General features: G+C 36.4%; 1 long non-coding RNA gene across 1 annotated transcript; it reads left to right on the top strand.

Moving 5' to 3' along the window:
• The first annotated feature begins 2041 nt into the window (after positions 1–2041).
• LOC140509058 (uncharacterized) lies at positions 2042–6651 on the top strand. The gene is made up of 3 exons (XR_011968555.1): positions 2042–2115; positions 5088–5905; positions 6570–6651. It is a non-coding gene; the product is annotated as an uncharacterized lncRNA (long non-coding RNA).
• Positions 6652–26832: the final 20181 nt, after the last annotated feature.

Raw genomic sequence — 26832 nt, 5'->3', positions numbered from 1 at the left:
ATCTAAGGTTCTATCTATAGTCACAGTAGAGTAGTCCTCTTCCTTTAAGCTTATGTTCTGGATATCACCGGATCCATAACATTTCTTTATTCTTGGTGTATTCTTACCTTCATCTTCTAGCTATATATCACTGAGCTCTTTAGGGTCATTAGAGATAGTTCCTGTCAACTTGATACAAACTCCCAAAGTCTCTAAGACACACGGATTAATTACTGTCAATAGGATTTTGCTATTTTATTGGATCCTATCTCCAATAAAACTCCAAAGAGCTTTCTAGCTACTTAACCACTCAGGCCTATTTGTTCCTAGGAGTTCCCTTTGACTGACCTAATCTGGGCAGAAGTAATTGTTAGTTTTTGCCATTATTTCCTAACCATTATTTCATCTGGCACTCTTTTGTTATTTTTGGTAGTTTATATGTGTTGGAAATTGGCCTAATCTGGTCCCTATTCTTTCTGCCATCTTGACTGGAAGCTACCTAAGCAGAATTTACTTTGAAAGTCTCTGGATTACTAAGGAGATTCCACCAAATAAATCCCTTAGGGAAGTTCTTCAATAATGCCTCTCAATTTCCCCATCTTTCTTTTGCCTTCAACTTGCACATCTCAAAAAAAATCAACACCATGTCAAATATCAGGAAGACATGGTTCAAGTCACTGATAAGCCATTTTGGAAAAGAAGTTCCTCTAACCAAGGGAAGAACAATTCCATCATTGCCCATTTGTGACTTTTATTAACCTATAATCCTCCCAATCAGAAGTGACTTGTACACTTCAAGAAACATATGGTTGGTTCAATAGTGCTTCATCCTTAAAGAATCCTCTTCCCCCAGGGGTAGTACATGATTAACTCCTCATTAATCCTCATGGCACTGATGAGAGGTGGGCAGCTGGCAGGTGGCATATATACTGCTCTCCTGTGGTGTTTCTTCTGCATTGGGAACCATACTGTCATTGATTTACTGACCACCTTTCTGCTTTGATCTCCAAGCACTTTATTGTCTTTAATCCCGCAGAAACCTTTGTCTGGTATATATGTCAAAGTGACACCTTGGGCTAGAAATGAGGAAGCCAAGACAATAAGGGAACAAATACATTGTGTCCCCTTAGCAATTTTACTAACAAAGTACCTTCACATTGCTTATCTCATTTCATTTTCTTAACTTTCCCTATTTTACCAGTAGGACCACTAAGACAAGGAGATGTATAATGACCTCACTAGAAATAAAAGCTATTGAATGTAGATCCAGGCTTAGTATCCAGGTGTCCTAGGTTGCAAGAACAGAATTTTTCATTTGTTACAGATTTTTTGATTCTCAGTCATATATCCTGTTCACAAGCTATCACTCCAGAGGGGGCTAAGGATATGTCAAGGCATGTTTTTTTAGTAGATCTTTCCTTTTCTGTATCAGTGCTAATAAGCAGGGAGCTTATTAGATTTTTGTCATGGCTGTTCATTTTGTTTGTTTTTTTAATGGGTTATATGATTTGATCAATAGAGATAGTCCTTATTGAGGAAATTCTTATACTAATGAAGGTCAGTACTTGCTTGGAATTGGCAATTCTATAGAGTAGTCTAGGAAAGTTAATTGACTTGATCAGGATTATGGTCGCAGTATGAGTCAGATGTGGGGCTTAACCTCAGATGTTTCTGATTTCAAGGGTTAACTTTTCTAGGCACTTGGTAGTACAGTAGATAGATAGTGCATTGGGCTTGGAGTCAGGAAGACCTGAATTCAAATCTGACCTCAGACATTTATTTGCTGTATAAGCTTATGTAAGTCATTTAACCTTTGCTTGTCTCAGCTTCCCCAACTGAAAAATGGGTATTATAATAGCCACAACCTCTTAGTTATTGTGAGGATCAAATGAGATAATATTTGTAAAAAGAAAGAAAAGATGCTTAACATAGGACCTGGCATACCACAGGTGCTTATCCCCTTCAGTTCTCTATTAACTCTATCATAATGCCTCTCCTTATGAGGTAATATGAATGGAATAACTAAGTTTCCCCTCCTTTAAGTGTATTCAAGGAAGAGCACCATTCTGATCTATCAAAAACCAACGATGCCATGAAAAATGTGTGGCTGACCTATCTCTCCACTGTCCCAGAGTAGTAAGCACATTTCTTATTTCATGTGTCCAAAGCCTTAGCACAGTAATCTCATCTTAAATGGCTGAAATTCTTGGTTCCTTATGTCATAATGAAAAGGAGACACAGTTTTAAACTTGAGACACTGTCTCTTTTTCAGGCTTAAAGAAAACTGGTGAAGTAGAAAAAAAAAAGAAAAAGGAGGAAAACACATAAAAATGCCCAAGATCCTTACAGGCAGAAGTTAGAAAGTCTCATTAGAGGTAATTTGACTGTTAGGCTGCTTTTATTACAAAGGTGAATCCATTGAAGCTGGGAAGAACAAATCTGGCAGCTCCTGGAACAGAAAGTTGTGGCTTGATTCTCATCCAGTTATAACAGCCTAATGCCATATGTTATGACAAAGTCAAGGACAACAGTATGTTTTTAGAGGAGGGGAACAATGTAGGTTAGAATGTAGATTTTTACAGGTCAGGAAGACTCATTAAAATTTGGAAGAAGGAAGGAAGGAAGGAAGGAAGGAAGGAAGGAAGGAAGGAAGGAAGGAAGGAAGGAAGGAAGGAAGGAAGGAAGGAAGGAAGGAAGGAAGGAATGGAGAGCAGGAAGGAGGGAGGAAGGGAGGAAATAAGCATATATTTAAGTGATTACTATGTACCTGGAACCATGTTAAGCAGTTTATGAATATCATTTCATTTGATCCTCACAATACCTATGGGAGGTAGATGTTATTATTGTTTCCATTCTACAGTTGAAGAAACAGGCAGGAAAATGGAGAAGTGCCTTGCCAGGGTCTCAGAACTATTAAATGTCTCAGAACAAATTTGACCTCAGGTCCTCCTGACTGTAGGCCCAGTGCTTTTTCCACTGACTCACCTAGTCGCCTGCCATTAGGATTGTGATCTTCAAACCATAGTCTAAATAATTTAACTTTGAAATCAAATGGAAAATAAGGCTGACTGCTTTATGTTGTCCTATCATTTATATTGAAATCATCTATTTGGAAGGCAATGTGATACAAAGGAAAGAGTGTCAACTTTGAATAAGAAGACCACAATTCAAATTCCATCTCTGATGCTCTGTGACTTTGGGAAAGTAATTTAAATACCTGAGCCTCAGTTTCCTCATCTGTACAATGAGCCAGTTGGACTAGATGAAGGGCCCTTCCCATTCTATATCTATGATCCTATAACTCAGCTGTATTGAAACAATAGTTCCTTTGGTGAATACTGATTATGACTGTCTTTGTTGGAAGCTCTGTTTTAAGTTAATAGACATTTGATGAATGCTATCTATATGCTAGGAAATGTGGGAAGGCCACTATTAGAAAGGCCAGGGTTGAATCCCGGATGCATCCTTATGACAGGAAGGAGTATAGATGTCATGAAGAAGGTTTAGGAGACACAAAGAAGCAGGTAGAATTAGAACTATTTGAATAACAGGGCCCAGAGAGGCATGTAAACTAAGGACAGAAATCCACATCAGTTAGGGTTGATTCTGATCCCAGATTTCAGGATTCACTCACAAGTATGATTGATTTAAAAATTTTCCTTGGTTGAAGGCATTAATGGCATGCTTATCTAGTTTATGGAACACCCAAATCTGAGAGAGATTGTCAGTACATCCATTGTATGGCAGAAAACAGATTTCAAAACATCCTAGTGTGTTTGAATAAATAGGCAAATCCATCAAGGAGAAATTTAATGGGTATATCTACCCCAACAATAATAAATATAAAGTTTGGCATCTAAGTAAAAAATTCAATTGAACAAGTACAGAATGACAACAAATAGACAACTGTGTGATATGAACACATATATAAATTTGTGTTCATATATATGCACATATATATATGTAAACAAGGGCTTTTAGTTGACAAATAGCTCAATATGAATCACCAGGAGGTTGTGGCTGTCAAAACATCTAATGTGATCTTGGGTTAAATTAAATAGAAACAATGTTCAGAACAAGAGAGGTGAGAGCCTCAATGTACTCCCCACTGGTTAGACTCCATCTGGAATATTGTGTACAGATCTAGGTGCCACATTTTAAAATGTGCATGAATTAGATGAAGTATGCTAAAAACAAAAAAAAGCAAAACAGACTGTGATGGAATTTAGGATCATTCCATATGGCAAGTAGTCAAAGGACATATATACATACTTACACACACACACACACACACACACACACACATATATATATATATATATATATATACCTGTATGTATATCTGTATCTATATACGTCTTAGACTGGGATGGGGACAATACTTAGAAAGGAAATAATAGATGCTGTCAAACATATTTTGAAAAACTATCATGGATGGGATGAGGATGTCAACTTAGTCTAGGGAGAACTAGTTCTGATGTGTGAAAGATAGGGGCAGATCTTAGTTTAGAATGAATTTACATTCTAAAAATTGGAGCTATCTGCAAAAACAATGACCTGTTTAATCCAATTAAAATCAACAGATATCCGTTTAAGGAACTATCAAGGATAAGATGTCCACTAAAATCCTACTCTCATCATGGCATGGAGGTTATGGCACATTCTTGAAGGCTTTTCCACTGGAATGCAAACTTTGTCTAGTTCTAATGTGTTGCAAAGGCTTCAAGAATGGTCCTATTAACAGAAAACCATAGTAGTTAAGTATGCTAAAAATTATAAGCAGGCACTGAATTATTTATCCAAAGCAAATATTGAAAGCTAAGGTTTTCAAAATGACCTTCACAACTTTGTGGTCAAGTAATTAATCTGTGGATTGAAAATAAATTTATTTATTTGCAAGTTGCCTTTCCTTCTACAATGTAAGCTGTTAGAGGACAACAACTGTTTCCCTTACCTTTTATTTGTATTTTCACCACTTAGCATAGTGTTTTGTACATAATAACCATTTAAAAACTACTTATTGGTTGATTGATGGTGCAAAAAATTGTAGAGGTTACTAAGTAATTTGGGCAATTTTTAGATGGCTTATATCTTGTATCTCATTTTAGATGGCTTGTATCAGTACTCCACTGACCAAAAGGATCTGTTATTACTTATGGTACTGAACCATATGAATTTTGACATTCTCACTGTAAATGAATCTAGAAGACATAGGAAAGTGCATTTAAGAGGAAGGATGGATCACAGGTTCTTCACGGAGAGGCAAAAAAAAAAAGAATTGGTGGAATTGTTTTTTGAGGTGCTCAAAAAAGCAATAAGAATTGTCATTTCTTGGGACATTTACTCATCTCACCTTTGAAATTCATGTGATAAGCATGAACAAGAAGATTATCATCAGGGTAGCTCCAGTTCTGCACCATCTGTCGCTGACATAAGGAAATCGATTCTATGAAATGAAGAAGTCAGAGGCATAGGAGGGCAGATGATGCTTCTTTTCTACTTTGGGTGGCCACTAGGTTATGAAACCACACGTACACAGAGGCTATGCCAGTGACATCCACCAAACCCACTACAAATCCTGAGAAAAGCAAAAGATGTGGACTAATGAACAGAGAGAAATAGGACAGAAGACCAGGGTACTGGACTTTACCAAGTTTGGGGAAGAAAAAAGAGGAACTGGAATTCAGGTAGAGTTAGTCCTGTAACTCTAGAAGTATCTTGGAAGACAGAGTAAAACTGATGAAAATTAAATTACCCAAGAAGGCAGAAGGTTGAGATACTTTCAAAGTCTACTCCTGAGAATAAAGTCCACATTAAAGCAAGATAACCCAGAAAATAAGAAACTGAGAAACATGAGAAAAATAAAGCAAGATTAAAATCCTCAAAAATCTGTGGAAGAAAACTCAGAAAAAACCCTGGCATACAAGTAGGTATAGTAAGAGAAATGATATTAAATTAGAAGGCAAGAGGATTATTAAGTTATCAGAGATGTAAAAAACCTTTTATTTTACCATTCATATATTTTAACATTCTTTTTACAATTTGAGTTCCAGATTCTCACCCTCGCTCCCACCACTCTCTCACCCCTTCCCTCCCCCCCCAAAAAATAAAAAAGAGTCATATAACCCAGAAGATTTCAGTCAGCTTTTGTATGAGCAGTAGATCCCCTACCTTGAAAGTATCAGCTGGAATACAATTGCCACCAGACATTTTGGCACACAAGAGGAGCTTTATGGAATTCAGAACCTCTTCCTCAGCTGGAAATTTGTCTAGAGAGGATTAATTCAGCCTGAGTATAGTTAAACTACTTCCTTCACCCACCAACCTACCTACCTACCTACCTTCCTTCCTGCCTACCCTATCTTTTCTTCCTTCCTTCCTTCCTTCCTTCCTTCCTTCCTTCCTCCCTCCTTTTCCCTTCCTTCCTTTTTTTCTTCTTCCCTCTTCTTTCTCTCTCTCTGTTGGCTATAAAGAATGTTTCTCTGTAGAGGAGTGGGAAGGAATATATTCAAAAAGAAAGGTCATGTAAGAAAAAAAACTTCTCATTTCCTTAAAAATAAATTGTGATGTATTTTGTTTTTACATTGTAGCCATTCCTGGAAATATCACCTCTACTGCCACTGCCACTATTCAATACTGGAAATTGAAGGAAGAAAAAAAAATTAAGGAAGAATTTTTGCTATAGTAACTTTGCTTAGAAATTTAAATAAAATTCTAACTAATAATCCCCTGATTTGCTGCCAAGAGAAGGGAAATGTTTTGTGTTTTTTTTTCTTATGCTTTCTATGGGACCATTATTGTTTTTTAAAATCGTCAGACTTCACTTTACTTTTAGTGACCTTTTCATTTACATTGTTATAGTCATGCATATAGTTCTTTTGGTTCTGAGTATTTCAATCTATATACATATGTTCTCAAGTTTCCTTGAATTCTGAGGATTGCCATTTCCTACTGCATAATAATTTCCTGTTACTTCCATAAATCACAATTTGCCCAGTCATTGAACAATTGATGGACATGTATCATTATTTTTATTTTCTGTTCTTTGTTATCATTGAAAATGCTTTTATAAATGTTTTTGCAAAGCATTCCTTGGGGTATATGCCAAATAGCATAGTCATTTATGGCTGTAAAGGAATATGAACAACTTCCTAAATTTTCTTAAGTCATTTGGACCCTAATTGGCCCTAAATGAGTGCAAATAGCAATTGTTTCTGTTGGCTAGAAACCCTGAGGGTCTTCAAACTCTTGGATGGATTTTTTTTCCGTTTGTTTTTGGAAGAGGTAAAGAGGCCATTCTATGCCTCATTTTTCATTAAATCTTAGCTCTTGAAGACCTTAGCTTGAAAAGGCCAAGGTCCCCCATGCTTCCTGGGTCATCTCCAGTTGACCTGATCTATATCTAGTCATTGGCCTCATATGGTTTCAGAGCAGAAAGTGAGACTGAAGATTTTGCACAGCCCTCCCTCACTTAAATCCAATTCACTTGCATGTCATGGCATCACCCCTATGATGTCATGATCCTCTTCAAAATGAAGAACAGCAAGCAGCAACAGCAACCTATCATCTCTGCCCAGAGTTAAGAAGTATCTGTTTTTTTCAGTTCACTCTCCATCAATTTATGAATTCTTTGAGGTGTCTCTGAATACGTTCCCTCGTCTTATCTTGTAGTAAAATACCATTTCATTACATTCATAAAGCATACTTTGCTCAGTTATTCCCCAAATGATTCCCCAAATCAAACCCACTTTGATTGTGGTTCTTTCCCATAACAAAAGTGATGTTGGAAATATTTTTGTTCGTATAGAACCTTTCTCTTTTCTTTGAATCCTTTGGGGTATTAGCATAGTAGTAATGCTTCCAAATTGCTTTCTAGGTTTATCTTCGCACCTCTCCTACAACAATTGTTCTTTTCTTTTTCAGTCATCATTGTCAGATGAGCATATGGCATAAGGTGGAACTTCAGAATTATTTTAACATGAATTTCTCTTATTATTAGTGATTTGGAGCTTATTGATGTGAGATGTACATGTGAGATATTTGTCTAACTATAATTTCTACTAAACTTCTTTCCAACAAGTTCATGTCAAATAACATGTCCTTACTCAGATTATTTTAAGTCCTTGTCTTTACTGAACTCCACACTACCAAATGTGTTTATTCCTGGGTTTTGTAAGTCTAATCAGTTCCACTGATTACCTACTATATTTTTAACCAGTTCCTATTAGTCTTTATGACTACTACTTAGTACGATATTTTCACAGCTGATTCTGGGAGGTCCCCTGCCTTCTTATTTAAAAAAAATTTTCCTTGGATTCTTGAATTTTTTCCTCCAGATAAAATGTCTTATTTTGATGCCCATCAATTGAGGAATGGTTGAACACGTTGTGATATATGAATGTAATGGAATACTATTGTGCTATAAGAAATGATAAACAGAAAGACTTCAGAGAGGCCTGGAAAGATTTATATGAACTGATTCTGAGTGAAAGAACGAGGAGAACTTTGTACATAGCAACAATCAGAGTGTGTGAGGAACTTTTCTAGTAGACTTACTCCTTCATAGCAATGCAAGGACCTAAATGGATTTTTGAGGCAAAATGCCTTCCACATCCAGAGAAAGAACTGTGGAATTGGATTGCAGAATGAAGCAGATCATTTTCTTTTGTGTTATGTTTTGTTTTGGTTTATGGTTTCTTCCATTCATTTTAATTCTTCTATTCAACATGACTATGGTGAAATTGTAGAACCAACATAAGATTGCCAACCATTTTGGAGAGGGAGGGGGGAAGGTTGGGGAGGGAGGGGAAAAGTCTAGGATATATAGAAGTGATTATAGAACACTGAAAACAAATAAAATAATTATTTAAAATGTCTTATTTTTTCTACTCATGTTGAGTAAAATTTAGATATTTTTGTGGTGCAGGATTGAATATGCAAATTACTTTAGAAAATATTGCCATTTTTATTATATTGACAGATCCCAACCATGAGCAGCTAGCATGTCTTCAGTCACTTAAGTATGTCTTTATTTCTTTAAATGTGTTTTATTTCCATGTATATATTTCTTATGTTGTTTGTTTTGTTTTGTTTTGATGACAGGACTCTGAGATACATATTATAGGTATTTTACATAGAATTTCTTTATCTCTTCCTACTGGATTTTTTTAGTTACGTACAGAAAGGCCAATGATTATGAAGTGTTCTTTTATATCCTTCTGCTTTCCTGAAGTCACTTTTTTATATTGGATACTAATGAGGTATGAGTTCTAGATTGAAGTGATATTTTAGGATAAGGATATTCTTGGAGTGTGATGGAGAAATCCATAGAAGTGCAGCAAGGTCTACCATGAAAGGATGACTATATTGGATGTTCTCCATACATGGAAATGCTAGGAAAATTCAGGGGAAAGAGCCACAGGTGCAGAAGGTACTGATGAATTGTGATTTCAAGAGGTAAAATTGTCTCCCAGGATAAAGGGTCTCCTGATAAATTATGGAGAAGTGCAGAGGAACGCAGCCTGGTGGGGAAAAAAGATGTCTAGCCAAAGTACCTCCGCAATTGGAGGTTCTTACCAGGACAATTTTAGAACACATGGGAATTTCCTAGTAAATAAGCAGGTCAATCAGTGGTCTAACATGAAGTCACTTCTATCAGCTGAGGGCTAGAAATAAGACAACCCTTACAACCTTATAATCTTCCTCCCTGTCTCAAGTACCATTACAAACACATATAGTCAAGGAAAACAAATTCCTGCAGTGTTTATGTAAAAAATATCACCGCTCTCCTTTCTCTATCACCTTTCTATCAGGATGTGGATAGCATTTTTCCTCATGAATATTGGAACTGTTATGGATCATTGCCTTGGTCAAAGTTCTTCTCCACCCTTGCCCCTTTTCTTGTCTTCTTACCTCCAGCCTAATCACAGGTTCTTTTTTCTTTCTTTTTATTTTTTCCTCAAATTTGTTAATTTATTTATTTTCAGTTTTCAACAATCACTTCCATAAATTCCAAATTTTCTCCCCCCCTCTTCAAGATAATATGCAGTCTTATATGGGTTCTACACATGCATTCCTATTAAACACATTTTCACATTAATCATGTGGCACAGAGAATTAAGACAAATGGGAGAAACCATGAGGAAAACAAAACAAAACATAACAAAGAAAAAATAGCTGGTTCATTCTGCTTTGTGACTACATAGCTCTTTTTCTGGATGTGGATGGCATTTAGCGCTTATATTGCTGTGAAAGGCTAAGTCTATCAAAAATAGTCCTTGCATACTGTCTCTGTTACCGTGTATAATGTTCTCCTGGTTCTGCTCACTTTACTCAGCAACAGTTCATAAAAGTCTTTCCAGGTTTTTCTGAGGTCCACCTGTTCATCATTCTTATAGCACAATAGTTTTCCATTTCATTCATATACAACAACTTGTTCAGCCATTCTCCAGCTGATGGGTGTCCCTCAATTTCCAGTTCTTGGTCACCACAAAAAGGGCTTCTATAAATATTTTTGTACATGTGGATCCTTTTCCCATTTTTATGATCTTGTTGGGATACAGCCCTAGAAGTGGTATGGCTGGGTCAAAGTGTATGCACATTTTTATAGCCCTTTGGGTTCCAAATGGCTCTCCAGAATGGTTGGGTCAGCTCACAGCTCCACCAACAGTAATTTAATATTCCAACTCTCCCACATCTTCTCCAACATGTATCATTTTCTTGTTTTGTCATGTTAGCCAGTCTGATAGGTGTGATGTGGTACCTCAAAGCTGGTTTGGTTTGCATCTTTCTAATCAATAGTGACTTAGAGGACTTTCATGTGACTGTAAATTTTTCCTCTGAATACTGCCTGTTCATATCCTTTGAGCATTTATCATTTGGGGAGTGACTTTGTATTCTTGTAAATTTGATTCACTTCACTATATATTTTAGAAATGAGACCTTTATCACAGATGTTAGGTGAAAAGTTCTTTCCCAGGTGTCTGCTTCCCTCCTAATCTGGATTGCATTGGTTTTGTGCAAAAGCTTTTCAATTTAATGTAATCAAAGTTATCCATTTTGCATTTCATAATGTTATCTATCTCTTATTTGGTCATAAATTCCTCCATTCTCCATTAGTCTGACAAATTATTTCTTGCTCCATTAGTTTATTTAGAGTATCAGCCTTTATGCCTAGATTATGTACCAATTTGGACTTTATTCTGGTATATAGTGTCAGACATTGGTCTATGCCCAGTTTCTGCCTCACTATTTTCCAGTTTTCCCAGCAATTTTTGTCAAAGAGCAAGTTCTTATCACAGAGCTTGGATCCTTGGATTTATTAAACAGTAGACTGCTATAGTCATTGACTACTATATCTTGTGTAGCTAACCTGTTCCATTGATCTACCCCTCTATTCTAGCCAGTATCAAGTGGTTTTGATGATTGCTGCTTTATAATACAAATAAAGATCTAGTATGGCTAGGCCACCTTCCCTTGTGTTTTTTTTTTCCGTTAATTCTCTTGATATTCTGTACCTTTTGTTCTTCCAGATGAATTATGATATTATTTTTTTTAGCTCCATAAAATATTTTTTGGCAGCTTGGTTGGTTTGGCACTGAATAAGTAAATTAATTTAGGCAGAATTGTCATTTTTATTATATTAGCTTGGCCTACTCACAAGCAACTGATGTTTTTCCAATTATTTAAATCTGACTTTATTTATGTGAAAAGTGTTTTGTAGGGAGCCAAGATGGCGGAGTGAAAGCAACGACTCACCTAAGCTCCTGGAAAAACTCCTCTGGGTATCTCTGGGGGGAGAGTCTGACCAGACTTTGGAGGTGTAGAATCCAGTGGGAGACGGACTTTGACGGATTCGGAGCCCAGGCTGGACTAGAGGGTCCACGGGAGGGATCTGTTCCGCGGGGGTAAGACCCCGGCGCACAGCGCAGCGCGGTCGGCGTGGCAGGGCGGAGGGGACCCGAGGGGCCCGAGAGGGGCAGGCGAGACCAGCGGAGCAGGAGATAAGCCAGGCCGAGCCAACGATATCAGCGCAACAGCCCTTGAAATCTTCAGCCTAAAGACGGGACTTCAGTGGGTCACTACTTGAACATCCAGGAGCTGGGATGCCAGAGTGATCAGTAAATGCTCTCCCCTCCCCCGCGATGACCGTGAGGGAACCATAAAATTCTTCCCCAGATTAATCCTGGATCAGTGGGAACAGCAGAAGGGGGTGGGTGGTCTCATAACACCAGAGGCTGGAAAAGTGGCAAAGAGGGATTCTTCCTACGGTGGCGGAGGCTATCTGGAGGGACAGACAACCCAGGGCAGAGAAAATTCGCACTGAGACCCAGGCAAGCCTCAGCCCGGGAGACGAGCCCCAGGAGGGGTGGGAACACGCATTAGCCTCTAGGCGTGCCCCAGCCCTCCAGGGGAAAAGGGAAGACAATAGGGAAGCTGGGATCACCATCCCCTGACCTTGCCTTTGCCTCAGGCCAGCTGAGGAGATATCCTGAGACCAGACCACACCTCCCACACACCTATCAAGCTAACCCCAGGGTTGATCTGGGAAACAACAACAACAACAACAACAACAACAACAACAACAAAAAGCCTGCTTTTAGCCTAGACAAACATCAACTCAACTTAAAAGATCTGTATCTTCTGACTGAAAGAACCAAAAGCTACAACACTCAGCCAACATCATGAATCGGAAAAAGCAGACGAAAAGTGAAAAAACCATAGAATCTTTCTATGGGGACAAAGACCAAAACACAAACACCAAAGAGGTCAGAGCTGAGACTGTACTTCCATCTGAAACCTCAGATGGGACTATGAATTTCTCTCAAGCACAACTAGATTACCTGGAACGTCTGAAGAAGGATATAAAAGAAAAACTGGCCAATGATTTTAAAACTATAAAAAAAGAATTCACTGATGAGAACATCACTCTGAAAAAGAAAATTGAAGAAATGGAAAAGGAAGTTCAAAAATTAACTGGAGAGAATAATTCCCTAAAAGGAAGAGTTAATCAAACGGAAAAGGAAACTCAAAACCTAATAGGGAAAATTGATCAGATGGAAAAGGAAACCCAAAACCTAACTGGGAAAATAGGTCGAATGGAAAAAGAAGTACAAAAATTAAATGGAGAAAATAGCTCCTTAAAGGGAAAAATTGGTCAGATGGAAAAGGAGATGAGAAAGCTAACTGAAGAAAACAATACGATCAAGATTAGAATTGGGCAAGTAGAAACTAATGACTCAATGAGGCAACAGGAATCATTCAAACAAAATCTAAAGAATGGAAAGATAGAAGAAAATGTAAAATATTTAATTGGAAAAACAACTGACCTGGAAAATAGATCCAGGAGAGAAAATCTAAGAATTATTGGCCTGCCAGAAACCCATAATGAAGAAAAGAGTCTGGACAATATCTTCAGGAAATCATCAAGGAAAACTGCCCAGAAGTACTAGACTCAGAGGGCAAAATAGTCATCGAAAGAATCCACCGTTCCCCACCCGAAAGGGATCCCAAACTCAAAACCCCAAGAAATATAGTTGCCAAATTCCAGAGTTATCAAGTGAAGGAGAAAATACTACAAGCAGCCAGAAAGAAAAAATTTAAATATCAAGGTCACACAGTCAGGATCACACAGGACCTTGCAGCTTCTACATTAAAAGACCGAAAGAATTGGAACCCAATATTCCGTAAGGCAAAGGAGTTGGGACTCCAACCAAGGATCAACTACCCAGCAAAGTTCAGCACAACATTTCAGGCAAGGAGAAAGTCATTCAACAAAATAAGGGATTTCCAGAGCTTCCTGACCAAAACACCAGAACTCAATAGACAATTTGATCTTCAAATGCAGGTCTCCAGAGAATCATAAAAAGGTAAACAGAGGGGAAAAAACAAAAACAAAAACTTGCAACTCAATTAGGGCAATCTGTTTACCTCCCTATAAGGGAAGATGATACCTGTTAATCTTGAGAACTGTGCAGCTATTATGATAAAAGGGATATATGTAGAGGGAACGGGCATAAAGTAAATGATGTCATGTCAAAAATATGATTTAAGTATGAGAAGGGAATGTAATAGGAGGTGTGGAAAGGGGGAAGCAGAAAATGGCAAATTATATCACAGGAAGAAGTACAAAACTATAGTAGAGGGAAGGAGGGGAGGGAGATGAGCATTGTTTGAGAGGTACTCTCATCTGATTTGTTCAAAGGAGGGAACAATAATCTTAAGTAGATAATCCTAACTAGCTCTATAGGTAGTAGGAGGGGAAGGGGGAAGAAAGGGGAGGGTGGCTAAAAGGGAGGAAAGAAGCAATAAGAGTAAAGAGGACTAAAAGGGAGGGGGGCTAAAAGAAGGAGGGGAAGGCTGCAGGAGGAGGGGGAGAAAAGTGAATACTATTGAGGAGGGGAAGGGAGACGGGAGAGTTAAAAACACAAATGGTGGGAAAGAGGGTGGAGGGAAATACACAGATTGTAATCACAACTGTGAATGTGAATGGGATGAACTCTCCCATAAAATGGAGACGGATAGCAGAATGGATTAAAAGCCATAATCCAACAATATGCTGCTTACAAGAAACACATTTGAAACGGGGGGATACACATAGGATAAAGGTCAAAGGATGGAGCAGAATATATTGTGCCTCAGCTCATGTAAGAAAGGCAGGAGTAGCAATCCTAATCTCAGACAAAGCAAAAGCAGAAATAGATCTAATCAAAAGGGATAAGGATGGAAACTATATCCTACTAAAAGGCACCATAGACAATGAAGCAATATCATTACTAAACATGTATGCTCCAAGTGGTATAGCATCCAGATTCTTAGAGGAGAGGTTGGGGGAGTTGAAGGAAGAAATTGATAGCAAAACTATACTAGTGGGGGACCTCAACCTCCCCCTCTCTGAACTAGATAAATCCAACCTCAAAATAAACAAGAAAGAGGTTAAGGAGGTAAATAAAACTCTGGATAAGGTAGATATGATAGATCTTTGGAGAAAATTAAATGGGAATAGAAAGGAATATACCTTTTTCTCAGTGGTACATGGAACATTTACAAAAATTGACCATGTACTAGGACATAAAAATCTCACAATCCAGTGCAGAATGGTAGAGATAATCAATGCATCCTTCTCAGATCATAATGCATTAAAAATTACATGTTATAAAAGGCAATGGAAAGAGAAACCAAAAATCAATTGGAAACTAAATACTCTAATTCTAAAGATGGATTGGGTTAAAGAAGAAATCTTAGAAACAATTAACAACTTCAGTCAAGAGAATGACAATAGTGAGACAACATACCAAAACTTATGGGACACTGCAAAAGCAGTTATTAGGGGAAGTTTTATATCTCTGAATGCTTACATAAATAAAATAGAGAAAGAGGAGATCAATGACTTGGGCCTGCAGTTGAAAAAGCTAGAAAAAGAACAAATTGAAAATCCCCAAGTAAATACCAAATTAGAAATACTGAAAACCAAAGGAGAGATTAATAAAATTGAAATAAAGAAAACTATTGAATTAATAAATAAAACCAATAGTTGGTTTTATGAAAAAACTAATAAAATTGGTAAACCTTTGGTTAATCTGATCAAAAAAAAGAAAGAAGAAAACCAAATTACTAACATTAAAAATGAAAGGGGTGAACTCACCTCCAATGAGGAGGAAATTAAAACAATAATTAGAAACTACTTTGCCCAACTTTATGCCCACAAATTCGACAATCTAAACGAGATGGATGAATATTTTAAAAAATACAAATTGCCCAGATTAACAGAAGAGGAAGTTGAATACTTAAACAACACCATCTCAGAAAAAGAAATTGAACAAGCCATCAATGAACTCCCTAGGAAAAAATCTCCAGGGCCAGATGGATTCACAAGTGAATTCTATCAAACATTTAAAGAACAGTTAATTCCAATACTACATACACTATTCTTGAAAATTGGGGAAGAAGGAGTCCTCCAAAATTCTTTCTATGATACAAATATGGTTTTGATACCCAAACCAGGAAGAGACAAAACAGAGAAAGAAAATTATAGACCAATTTCCCTAATGAATATAGATGCAAAAATTTTAAATAAGATTTTAGCAAAACGAATACAGCGTCTTATCACGAGATTAATACATTATGATCAGGTAGGATTCATACCAGGACTACAGGGCTGGTTCAATATTAGGAAAACTATTAGCATTATCGATCACATCAACAACAAAGCTAACAAAAACCACATGATTATCTCAATAGATGCAGAAAAAGCTTTTGACAAAATACAACATCCATTCCTACTAAAAACATTGGAGAACGTAGGAATAAAGGGAACTTTCCATAAAATAATAAGCAGTATCTATCTAAAACCTTCAGCAAGCATTATATGCAATGGGGATTAGCTAGATGCATTCCCAATAAGATCAGGGGTGAAACAAGGTTGTCCATTATCACCACTATTATTCAATATGGTACTAGAAATGTTAGGTGTAGCAATTAGACAAGATAAAGATATTCAAGGAATTAGAATAGCCAAAGAAGAAACTAAGTTATCACTCTTTGCAGATGATATGATGATTTACCTAGAGAATCCAAGAGATTCAAATAAAAAATTACTTGAATTAATAAACAACTTTGGCAAAGTTGCAGGGTACAAAATAAACCCACACAAATCTTCTGCATTCCTATATATTAGCAACAAAGTCCAACAGCAAGAGATAGAAAGAGAAATCCCATTTAAAGTTAGGGTAGACAGTATAAAATACTTAGGAGTCTACCTGCCAAAACAAACCCAGGGACTATATGAACACAATTACAAGACACTTTTTGCACAAATAAAGTCAGATTTAAGTAAGTGGAAAAACATTAGTTGCTCATGGGTAGGCCGTGCTAATATAATAAAAATGACAATTCTACCCAAATTAATATACTTATTTAGTGCCATACCAATTAAACTATCAGACAATTACTTTCTAGAGCTGGATAAAATAATATCAAAATTCATTTGGAAAAACAAAGGTCCAGAATATCAAAGGGACTAATGAAAAGAAATGCTTGGGAAGGTGGCCTAGTGCTACCAGACCTCAAACTGTACTATAAAGCAGCAATTATCAAAACCACTTGGTATTGGCTAAGAAACAGAGAGGTAAACAAGTGGAATAGACTTGGCACTCAAGATGCAGTAGGCAAGGAATATAGCAACCTTCTGTTTGATAAACCCAAGGACCCCAGCTTCTGGGATAAGAACTCATTGTTTGACAAAAATTTCTGGGAAAACTGGATAACAGTGTGGCGTAAATTAGGCATAGACCTATACCTGACACCGTCCACAAGAATAAAGTCCAAATGGGTACATGATTTAGGTATAAAGATTGATACCATGAATAAACTGGAGAAGCAAGGAATAGTGTATTTATCAGATCTATGGAGAAGGGAAGAATTCTTTACTAAAGGAGAGATAGAATGCATTATGAAATGCAAAATGGATAACTTTGAGTACATTAAACTGAGAAGTTTTTGCACAACCAAACCCAATGCAACCAAAATCCAGAGGGATGTAGTAAATTGGGAAAAATTTTTACAGCTAAGCTCGGGGATAAAGGCCTCATTTCTAGAATATATAGAGAACTGACCCAAATGTATAATCATACAAGTCATTCCCCAATTGATAAATGGTCAAAGGATATGAACAGGCAATTTTCAGAGGAAGAAATTAAAGCTATCCATAATCATATGAAAAAATGCTCTAAATCACTATTGGTTAGAGAGATGCAAATCAAAACAACTCTGAGGTACCACATCACACCTATAAGATTGGCAAACATGACAGAACAAGAAAATGATAAATGCTGGAGAGGATGTGGGAGAGTTGGAACACTAATTCATTGTTGGTGGAGCTGTGAGCGCATCCAACCATTCTGGAGAGCAATTTGGAACTATGCCCAAAGGGCTACAAAAATGTGCATACCCTTTGACCCAGCAATATCGCTACTAGGACTATATCCCCAAGAGATCATAAAAATGGGAAAGGGTCCCACATGTACAAAAATATTTATAGCAGCACTCTATGTAGTTGCCAAAAACTGGAAGTCAAGGGGATGTCCATCAATTGGGGAATGGCTGAATAAATTATGGTATATGAATGTAATGGAGTACTATTGTGCCAGAAGAAATGATGAACAAGAAGACTTCAGAGAGGCCTGGAAGGACTAATATGACCTGATGCTGAGTGAAAGGAGCAGAACCAGGAGAACTTTATGCACAGCAACAACCACAGTGTGTGAGAGTTTTTTCTGGTAGACTTAGATTTTTGTAATAACACAAGAACTTCTGAAAAAAAAAAAATCTCAATGGTGGACCTCAAGGCAAAATGCCTTCCACACTCAGAGAGAGAAATATGGAAGTCACTCACATAATGTAGCAGATCATGTTTGTGTATGTGTATCATGTTCTGATTTGTTATACGGATTCTTTCATTTATCTTAGTCTGAGTACATAGCATGACTATAGTGAAAATATACTCAATAGGAAAGTATATGTAGAATCTATACAGAACTGTATGCAGTCATGGGGAGGGAGGGAGGTAGTGGGGGGTGGGTGGGGAGGGATAAAGTCGCAATTGTATGGCAGTGATTGTTAAACATTAAAAAAAAAAATAAAAACTAAAAAAATAAAAAAATAAAAAAGAAAAGTGTTTTGTAATTGTGTTCATGTAGTCTCTGGGTTTATTTTGGCAAGTAGATGCCCAAATATTTCAAAGTGCCTACAAGAACTTAAAATGGAATTTCTCCTTATACCTCTTACTGTTGGGCTTCTTTAGTAAAATATAGAAATGCAGATGATTTGCATGGGTTTATTTTGTATTCTGTAACTTTGCTAGAATTATTTATTATTTCAAGTAGTTTTTTCCTTGATTCTCTAAGATTTTCTATTATCATATTGTCTGCAAAGAGTCATAACTTAGTTCAACTTTGTCTATTATAATTCCTTCTTTTTCTTTTTCTTCTCTTATTGATAAACTAAGATTTCTAGTACCATATTGACCTTATTGGAAATGCATCTAGCTTATCCCCCTTACATGTAAAGTTTGCTAATTGTTGTAGGTGTATACTACTTATTATTTTAAGGAAGGCTCCATTTATTCCTGTGCTGTTTTCAATAGGAATGGGTATTGTATTTTATTGAAAGCTTTTTCTGCATCTACTGAGATAATAATACGGTTTTTGTTAGTTTTGTTGTTGATATGATCAATTATGCTGATAGTTTTTCTAATATTGAACCATTTTGGCATTCCTGGTATAAATCCTACCTGATCAAAGTGTATTATTCTTGTGATAAGTTGAGGTAATTATTTTGTTGATATCTAATGTAAAATTTTTGCATCTATATTCATTGGGGAAATTGGTCTGTAAGTTTCTTTCTCTGTTTTGGATATTCCCAGTTTAGGTATCAGCACCATATATGTAGCATAAGAAGAATTTGGTAGGACTCCTTCTTTGCCAATTTTCCCAAATAGTCTATTTAGTAGTAGAATTAATTGTTCTTTAAATTTTTGGATAGAATTCTCTTGTAAATCCATCTAGCCTGGAGATTCTTTCATAAGGAATTTATTGATGATTTATTCAATTTCTTTTTCTGAGATGGGATTATTTAAGTATTTAATTTCCTCTTCTGTTAATCTGGGCAATTTATATTCAACCATTTCACTGATTGTCAAATTTATGAGCATACAGTTAGGTAACATAATTTCAAATTATTTTTTAATTTCTTCTTCATTGAAGGTGAATTCACTCTTTTCATTTTTGATACTGGTAATTTGGTTTTCTTCTTTCTTTTCTAAAATCAAATTGACCAAAGATTTAGCAATTTTATTGTTTTTTTTCATAAAACCAGCTCTTAATTTATTTATAGTTCAATAGTTTTCTTAATTTCAATTTTATTAATCTCTCCTTTAATTTTCAGTATTTCTAATTTGGTATTTAATTGAAGATTTTCAATTTGTTCTTTTTCTAGCATTTTCAGTTACCTGCACAATGCATTGATCTCTTCTTTCTCTATTTTATTCATGTAGGCATTCAGACATAGAAAACTTCTCCTAATAAATGACTTTCACTACATCTCATATGTTTTGGTAGATTGTCTCATTTTTGTCATACTCTTGAATGAACTTATTGATTGTTTCTATGATTTGTCGTTTGACCCACTCATTCCTTAGGTTTAGATTATTTTGTTTCCAATTAATTTTTGGTCTGTCTTTCCCTGCCCCTTTGTTACATATATTTTTTATTGCATCATGATCTGAAAAGGATGCATTGACTATTTCTGGGTTTCAGCACTGGATTGTGAAATTTTTATGTCCTAGAACATGGTTTTGTGTATGTCCCATGTAATTCTGAGAAAAAAGGTATACTATTTTCTATCCCTATTCAGTTTTCTCCAGAGGTCTATCATATCTACTTTTTCCATAATTCTATTTACCTCCTTAACTTCTTTCTTTTTTATTTTGAGGTTAGATTTATCAAATTTGGAGAGGGAGAGGTTGAGGTCCCTTACTAGTATAGTTTTGCTGTCTATTTCTTCCTCTAACTTCTTTAACTTTTCCTCTAAGAATTTGGATGCCATACTTGGTGTGTTTAGCAATGATATTACTTCATTGTCTATGGTGTCTTTTACTAGTATATAGTTTTCTTCTTCATCTCTTTTGATTAGATCTATTTTTGGTTTTGTTGTGTTTGTGATTAGGATTGCTACCCCTGTTTTTTTTTTTTTTACTTCAACTGAAGTATAATATATTCTAATATATTCTAGGATGGAGTAGAATATATTATACTTCATCCTTTTTTTCTTTACCCTGTGTGTATTCTCCTATTTCAATTGTCTTTCCTGCAAACAACATATTGTATGATTATGGTTTTAAATCCATTCTGCTATCCAGCTCTGTTTTTTGGGAGTGTTCTCCCCATTTCCATTTATGATTACTATCTATGTCTTTCTCTCCATCCCATTCCCCCAAACCATTTTTATACTTTTATTTCTCCCTTCTCCCTTTCCCTCCTCAAAAGAGTTTTACTTTTGGCCACCACCTCCATGAAACTTCCCTCCCTTCTATAGCCCTCCTCCCTTTTTCTTTCTCTTACTACTTCTTTCCTTCCTTCTAACCACCCCTGCCTTTTCTTTCCCCTTTCCCCTCCTACTGCCTGTAAATCAATTTATATTCCTATACTTAACTGAGTATGTTATTCCTACCTTGAACCAAATTCTATGTGGGTAAAACTCAAACAATGCTCATCTCCTTCCCTTCTTAACTCTACTATAATATGGCTTTTGTGCCTCTTCATGTGATATAATTCACCCTTTTCTGCCTCCTCCTTTTATCCTGTCCCTTGGCAGTCCCCTTAATGAGATATTTTTATCATCACATCAGTTAATTTATACCCACATCCTCTGTTAATATCTTTTTGAAATTTCATAAAAAATATTCAATTCTCAAGATTAACAAGTATCATCCTCCCATAAAGGGATGTAAACAGTTTGTCCATATTAAGTAACAAGTATTTTTTTTCTTCTTTTTCCTGTTTACCTTTTCATGCCTCTCTTGAGTCTTGTATTTGAAGATCAAATTTTCTATTGAGCCAGACTGGCCTTTTCATCAGGAAGATCTGGAAATCCCTTATTTCATTGAATGTCCATGTCCTTGCCTGCAAGACTATGCTCAATTTTGCTGGGTAATTGATCCTTTGTTGTTGTCCAAGCTCCTTTACCTTAAGGATTTTTATATTCCAATGCCTCCAATATTTTAATGTAGAAGCTGCAATGTCCTCTGTGATCCTGATTGTAGTTCCTTGATATGTGAATTATTTCTTTCTGCCTACTTGCAGTATTTTCTCTGTCCCAATAATTCTGGTTTTGGCAACAATATTCCTTGGTGTTTTCAATTTGGGATCTCTGTCAATGATTATTTTGGCCTCTGAATTTAGGACCTCAAGGCAGTTTGGGGGATTTTTCAATTTTTTCTTTTTCTAGCTTCTTTGGTTGCCTACACAATTCATTGATCTCCTCGTTCTCTAATTCGTGAAGACACTGTCCCAGTTCTGTTTTTTTTTATCATGGCTTTCTGGTGGACCTGCAATTCTTAGATTTTTTTCCCTCCTGGATCTATTTTCCAGGTCAGTTGTTTTTCCAGTGAGATATTTTACATTTTCTTCTATTTTTTCATTTTTTAAATTTTGTTTGACTGATACTTGATGCCTCAGAGTCATTAGGTTCTACTTGTCCAATTCTAAATTTTAATGAATTATTTTCCTCAGTAATTTTTTTACCTCCTTTTCCATTTGTCCAGTTGTTCTTTTTAAGGAGTTATTTTCTCCAGTTAGATTTGTATCTCCTTATCCATTTGGCTAATTTTTCTTTTTAAGAAGCTGTTCTCTTCAGTGAATTTTTTTTATTTGTTCAATTGTATTTTTAAAATTATTTGTCAGTTTTTCTTCTACTTCTCTAATTTGGCTTTTATAATCCTTCTTGAACTCTTCCGAGAATGATTTTTGGGCTTGAGACCAATTCATATTCCCTTTTGAGGTTTCATATGTAGGTATAGGGTCAATACTGTCCTCCTCTGCATTCATATTTTGATCTTTCCTGTCCCTATAGTAAGATTCTATGATGTTTTCTTTTTTTCATTTGCTTCTTGCTCATGGTGATTGTCCATTTCCAGGCTTTTAAAGTGGGTCTCTATTTCTGGAGCACAGTGGGCTCTGCCCCATATTTCTTGTGCTGAAACTAGAAACCTAATCACTGGCTTTGTGTGCTGTGTCCTCTAGTTCTGTTGGCTAGAAGCTATATAATTCTGAAGCTTCTTTTGTGCTGAGCTGACTATTGTGTGCCAAGGATGAGCCCAGGTGAAGTCTTTCTGAGTTTCTCTGGGGTTATACGAAGCTTGCAGTGCAATGTGTGGGGAGGCGTGGTCTAGCCACTGAAGGTCTTCTCCTTCCCTGGGACTATGCTAGAACATGGGCCTTCTCAGCAGCTGGTGGACCTCTCATCTACCCAATTTTCCTGGCTATGCTAAGGCATGCCTGGGGCCCTCATGTTGGAGTTTACCAGATCCAAACCCCTAGGGCTCAGCATCTCTTGCTGTTTTGCTGAGGTGGCATTTTCAGGGGCACCTCAGGTCCTGCACTGGTACCCTTTAACCACTGCAAGAGAGACTCTTCCCATCAATCTCCCCAGGCTCCCAAGCTAACAAATAGCTGTACCTTTATTCTGGCTCCACTATTCCTGGATTTTTCCTGTAGCAATAGTCTCTGGGATTTTGAAGGTCAACAAGGGAGAGTGATAGCACTTAGAGTTTATTCCTACATCTTGGCTCCTGGAAGTTCAAGTAGGTGACTTTCAAACATTCAGTTTGTGGACTGTCACTGCCTAGGGCTTCTCTCTCACCCAGCTCTACCCAACTCCTGTCCTGTTCTTAGAAGTTTGGAAATTGGCACTGTTGCTGTTGACTCAGACCACAGGGAACCACTCTGCTCCACAATGGCATCTGTGGAGTCTATGAAGTCTATGCTGTTGCAGCCTACATGGTCTGCACTTCTCCAGTCCCATGCCACAGATCATTCCTGTCAACCCTTCAGCCTATCCTGTACTAGAAATCTGCCACACTCTATCTCCTAGTGGATTCTGCCACTTCAAAATTTGTTAAGATTCACACTTTAGAGGTATCTGAAGAAATCTGTGGAAGAACTCTGGTGAGTCCCTGCCTTTACTCCACCATCTTGGCTCCTCTTTCTTTTCTTTTAATTCCCCCCTCTTTAATATACAACTTCCATAGTTAAAGTTGTTTTGCTTAGGACAAATTTCTCCCCTAATCTACTTTCCCTCTTGCTTTCCATCTCTTTTCTTTCCTTTCATTCCTATTTCCCTATTGAATGAAATGTATTTCTATAATCAACTGTGTGTGTGTGTGTGTGTGTGTGTGTGTGTGTGTGCGTATGTGCATTATTTGACTATTTCATATTAGAGTTAGGTTCAGGTGCCATTGCTTTCCCACATACCCATTTTTCTTTGCTTGGATAGATTTCTTTCCTTTCCCCTCCTCATCCCATATGTTCCTCTTCCTTCTCTTACAGATCATCTTTTAAGATCATCAAAATATAACAAAACCACTCCTAGGCCTTCTCTCTAATTAGTCTCCCTTTGTGGTCATTGTTGATGACATGATTTTTAGAGGATAGATATATGATCTTGGATTAGAATGTACATAATTCATCCTTATTCTGTTTGTTATGATTGCACATTCATGTTTACTATTTTATGATTTCTTGACTGGTGTATTTTTATTTCAGAATTTCTTCATAGGTCATTTCTTTTGATCAGAAATCATTAAGAATTCTCTTTTTGATTAAAGGTCCATTTTCCTCCCTGTGGAATTATTCTCAGTTTTCCTTGATAAGTTATTGTTAGTTATAGACCTATATCTTTTGCCTCTTGGAATATCATATTCCAGTGTCTCAACAGAAACAAAGGGATTCTTCAACATAATAGAAATCATTAATAATAAAATTGTGTGATTATATCAATATGTACAAGTAAATACTTTGACAACATACTGAACACATTTATATTGAAAATACTCACAAGAACATAAGAATAAGCTAACCTTTCCTTAACATGATAGAATGTATCTACTAAACTCCAGAGCTAGTATTACTTGTAATGGATAAAAACGTTTCCATCAGTATTAGGAGTAAAACAAAGATTGCCATAAATGTTATTAGATATTATTAGATAAAGCTAGACAATAAATGAAAAGAGGAAAGGAGAAGGAAAAAAGAGGCAAAAATACCTTTGTCAAATGATATGATGCTTCACTTACAGGGCCCAATGATTCAATATAAATAAAATGAAAAAATATTAATTTCAGTAAAGTAGTAGGATATAAGAAAAATATACAAAAATTACTAGACTTTCCACATCCAAAAGTAAAATACAGGAAGATGAAATAGAAAAAAGAAATACCATTTATAATTACTAAAAAATTCATCATATATCTGAGAGTTGACCAAAGAAGAAAAACTCAGTACTACAATTGCACAACACTCCTTCTAAAATAAAGACACAAAGAATGATAATCATTGCTAGAGGCAGGTAGGTGGAATAGTGCATAGAGTACTGGGTCTTGAGTCAGGAGGACCTGACTTCAAATTTTGCTTCAGATATTTATAGGTTCTAAGACACTTAAACTAATGAGTATAACAACATCTACCTCTCAGGATTGTTATGAAGATGAAATGAGATTATTGTTGTTTGTCCATTTTTAAAGAAGACCAATGACATCACCTGGCCATGTCTTGACTCGCACTTAAATTGGATTTAAGTTAGTCAGAGTTGCACAAAGTTGTCAGCCTCACTCTCTCTTTCAGTGTCATCAATGTCCAGTGGCAAGATAAAAATCAGGATGACTGGTAATATCCCAGGATGCAGTGGACCTTGGTATTTTTGATGTCTGACCAAGCTCTAAACAGTCAATAGCACCTGCTTCAGCCACTTTCATGATCATTAGAACAAATTGTTCTCATCCCTCATTCTCCCTGGGGGTATGTATTCACATGATAGAGGTAGACATCCTCCTAAATTACCAACAGACCCATCAGTTACCCTTAACCTGGTTTACTCCGTCTACCAACATGGTTTTACAAGTCTGTAACTGCTGGGCATGATATACCTTCTTAGAGCCACAGGTGAGAGTTAGGTAACTGACTAGACACCCAAGGTTGATGAACAGCCCTGAAAAGAATTCAGCAAACCCTCACACTAGAGATGTTAGTCCTCTCTGAACACCCTATAAATCCCAAATTTATAAATTGACATTTGTGTACTTACAAACAAGATATTTGTGAAGCATTTTGAACAGCATTTGGAGGATAATAGATGCCATATGAAAGCTTATTCCTTTTCTTCTTCTCCTTTTTCATACATTAATGTGTTAAAAATGATAAAATTAGTTCAACTAATTTATTAATTTCTTGCTATTTTAATCAAACTATCAAAAGATTATAGAACCACCCCCCAAAACCAACAAACCAAAAAGAAAAATACCTTGTTAACAAAATTTATCTGGTAGAACCAAAGGACATGACTCCTCATGGGTAATAAAAATAACAAGGACAAGTAGCAGTGGTGAAGGATCTCTAATTGTATTAGAAGGTAATATTTATCCAAAATATTTGGTACTGTTTAAAAGATAAAATACTAGGTCCAGGTGATAGATTAAGTGGATACCTCATGGGGGGAAAAAGAAGCTCAGTGTTTGATAAGCTTCACAGGAAAAAACAAAAAATAAAACTTGAGGTCAGAATACCTTTTCCTTTCCATAACAAAAATGCTAGGAAAATGTCAAGCATTTTGCCACTAATTAGTTTTAAACTCACATCTCATGCCATACTCAAACATATTGATGATCTCACTGATTTGAAAGGCTCTTTTCATGATATTAATTCCAAGTCATACACATGACCATTTTTTAGGACTGTAATAGATGTTCTCCAAAAAATTACCACAGGGATCACCAAATATGCTAGAGGTCCTCCTTAATTTTTTTGGTGAGGTTTCCAGTAGAACATCCTGCCTAGTTTTCCATTGTTCTTGCCATGTGATTAACCCATCTTCTCTTTGAGTCATATGATTCTTTGATGAAATGCTTTTTACTTATTCTTCTAAGGAATTCTTCATTGGATGTATGTTGCAGCCTCCTCACAGCCACTATTTATCTTCTACTTGATACTCATCTTTAATTCTTCACAAGACTGTTTCCATGAGAAACTTAGAGTGAGTAAAAGGGCAGAACAAAAGAATGTACTCTAGCCTGGCATTCTTCTCCTT

This window comes from Notamacropus eugenii, chromosome 5, assembly GCF_028372415.1.
Source record: "Notamacropus eugenii isolate mMacEug1 chromosome 5, mMacEug1.pri_v2, whole genome shotgun sequence".
NCBI lineage: Eukaryota > Metazoa > Chordata > Mammalia > Diprotodontia > Macropodidae > Notamacropus > Notamacropus eugenii.
The sequence above is the reverse complement of the archived record's forward strand: the minus strand, read 5'-3'. Positions and strand labels throughout refer to the sequence as shown.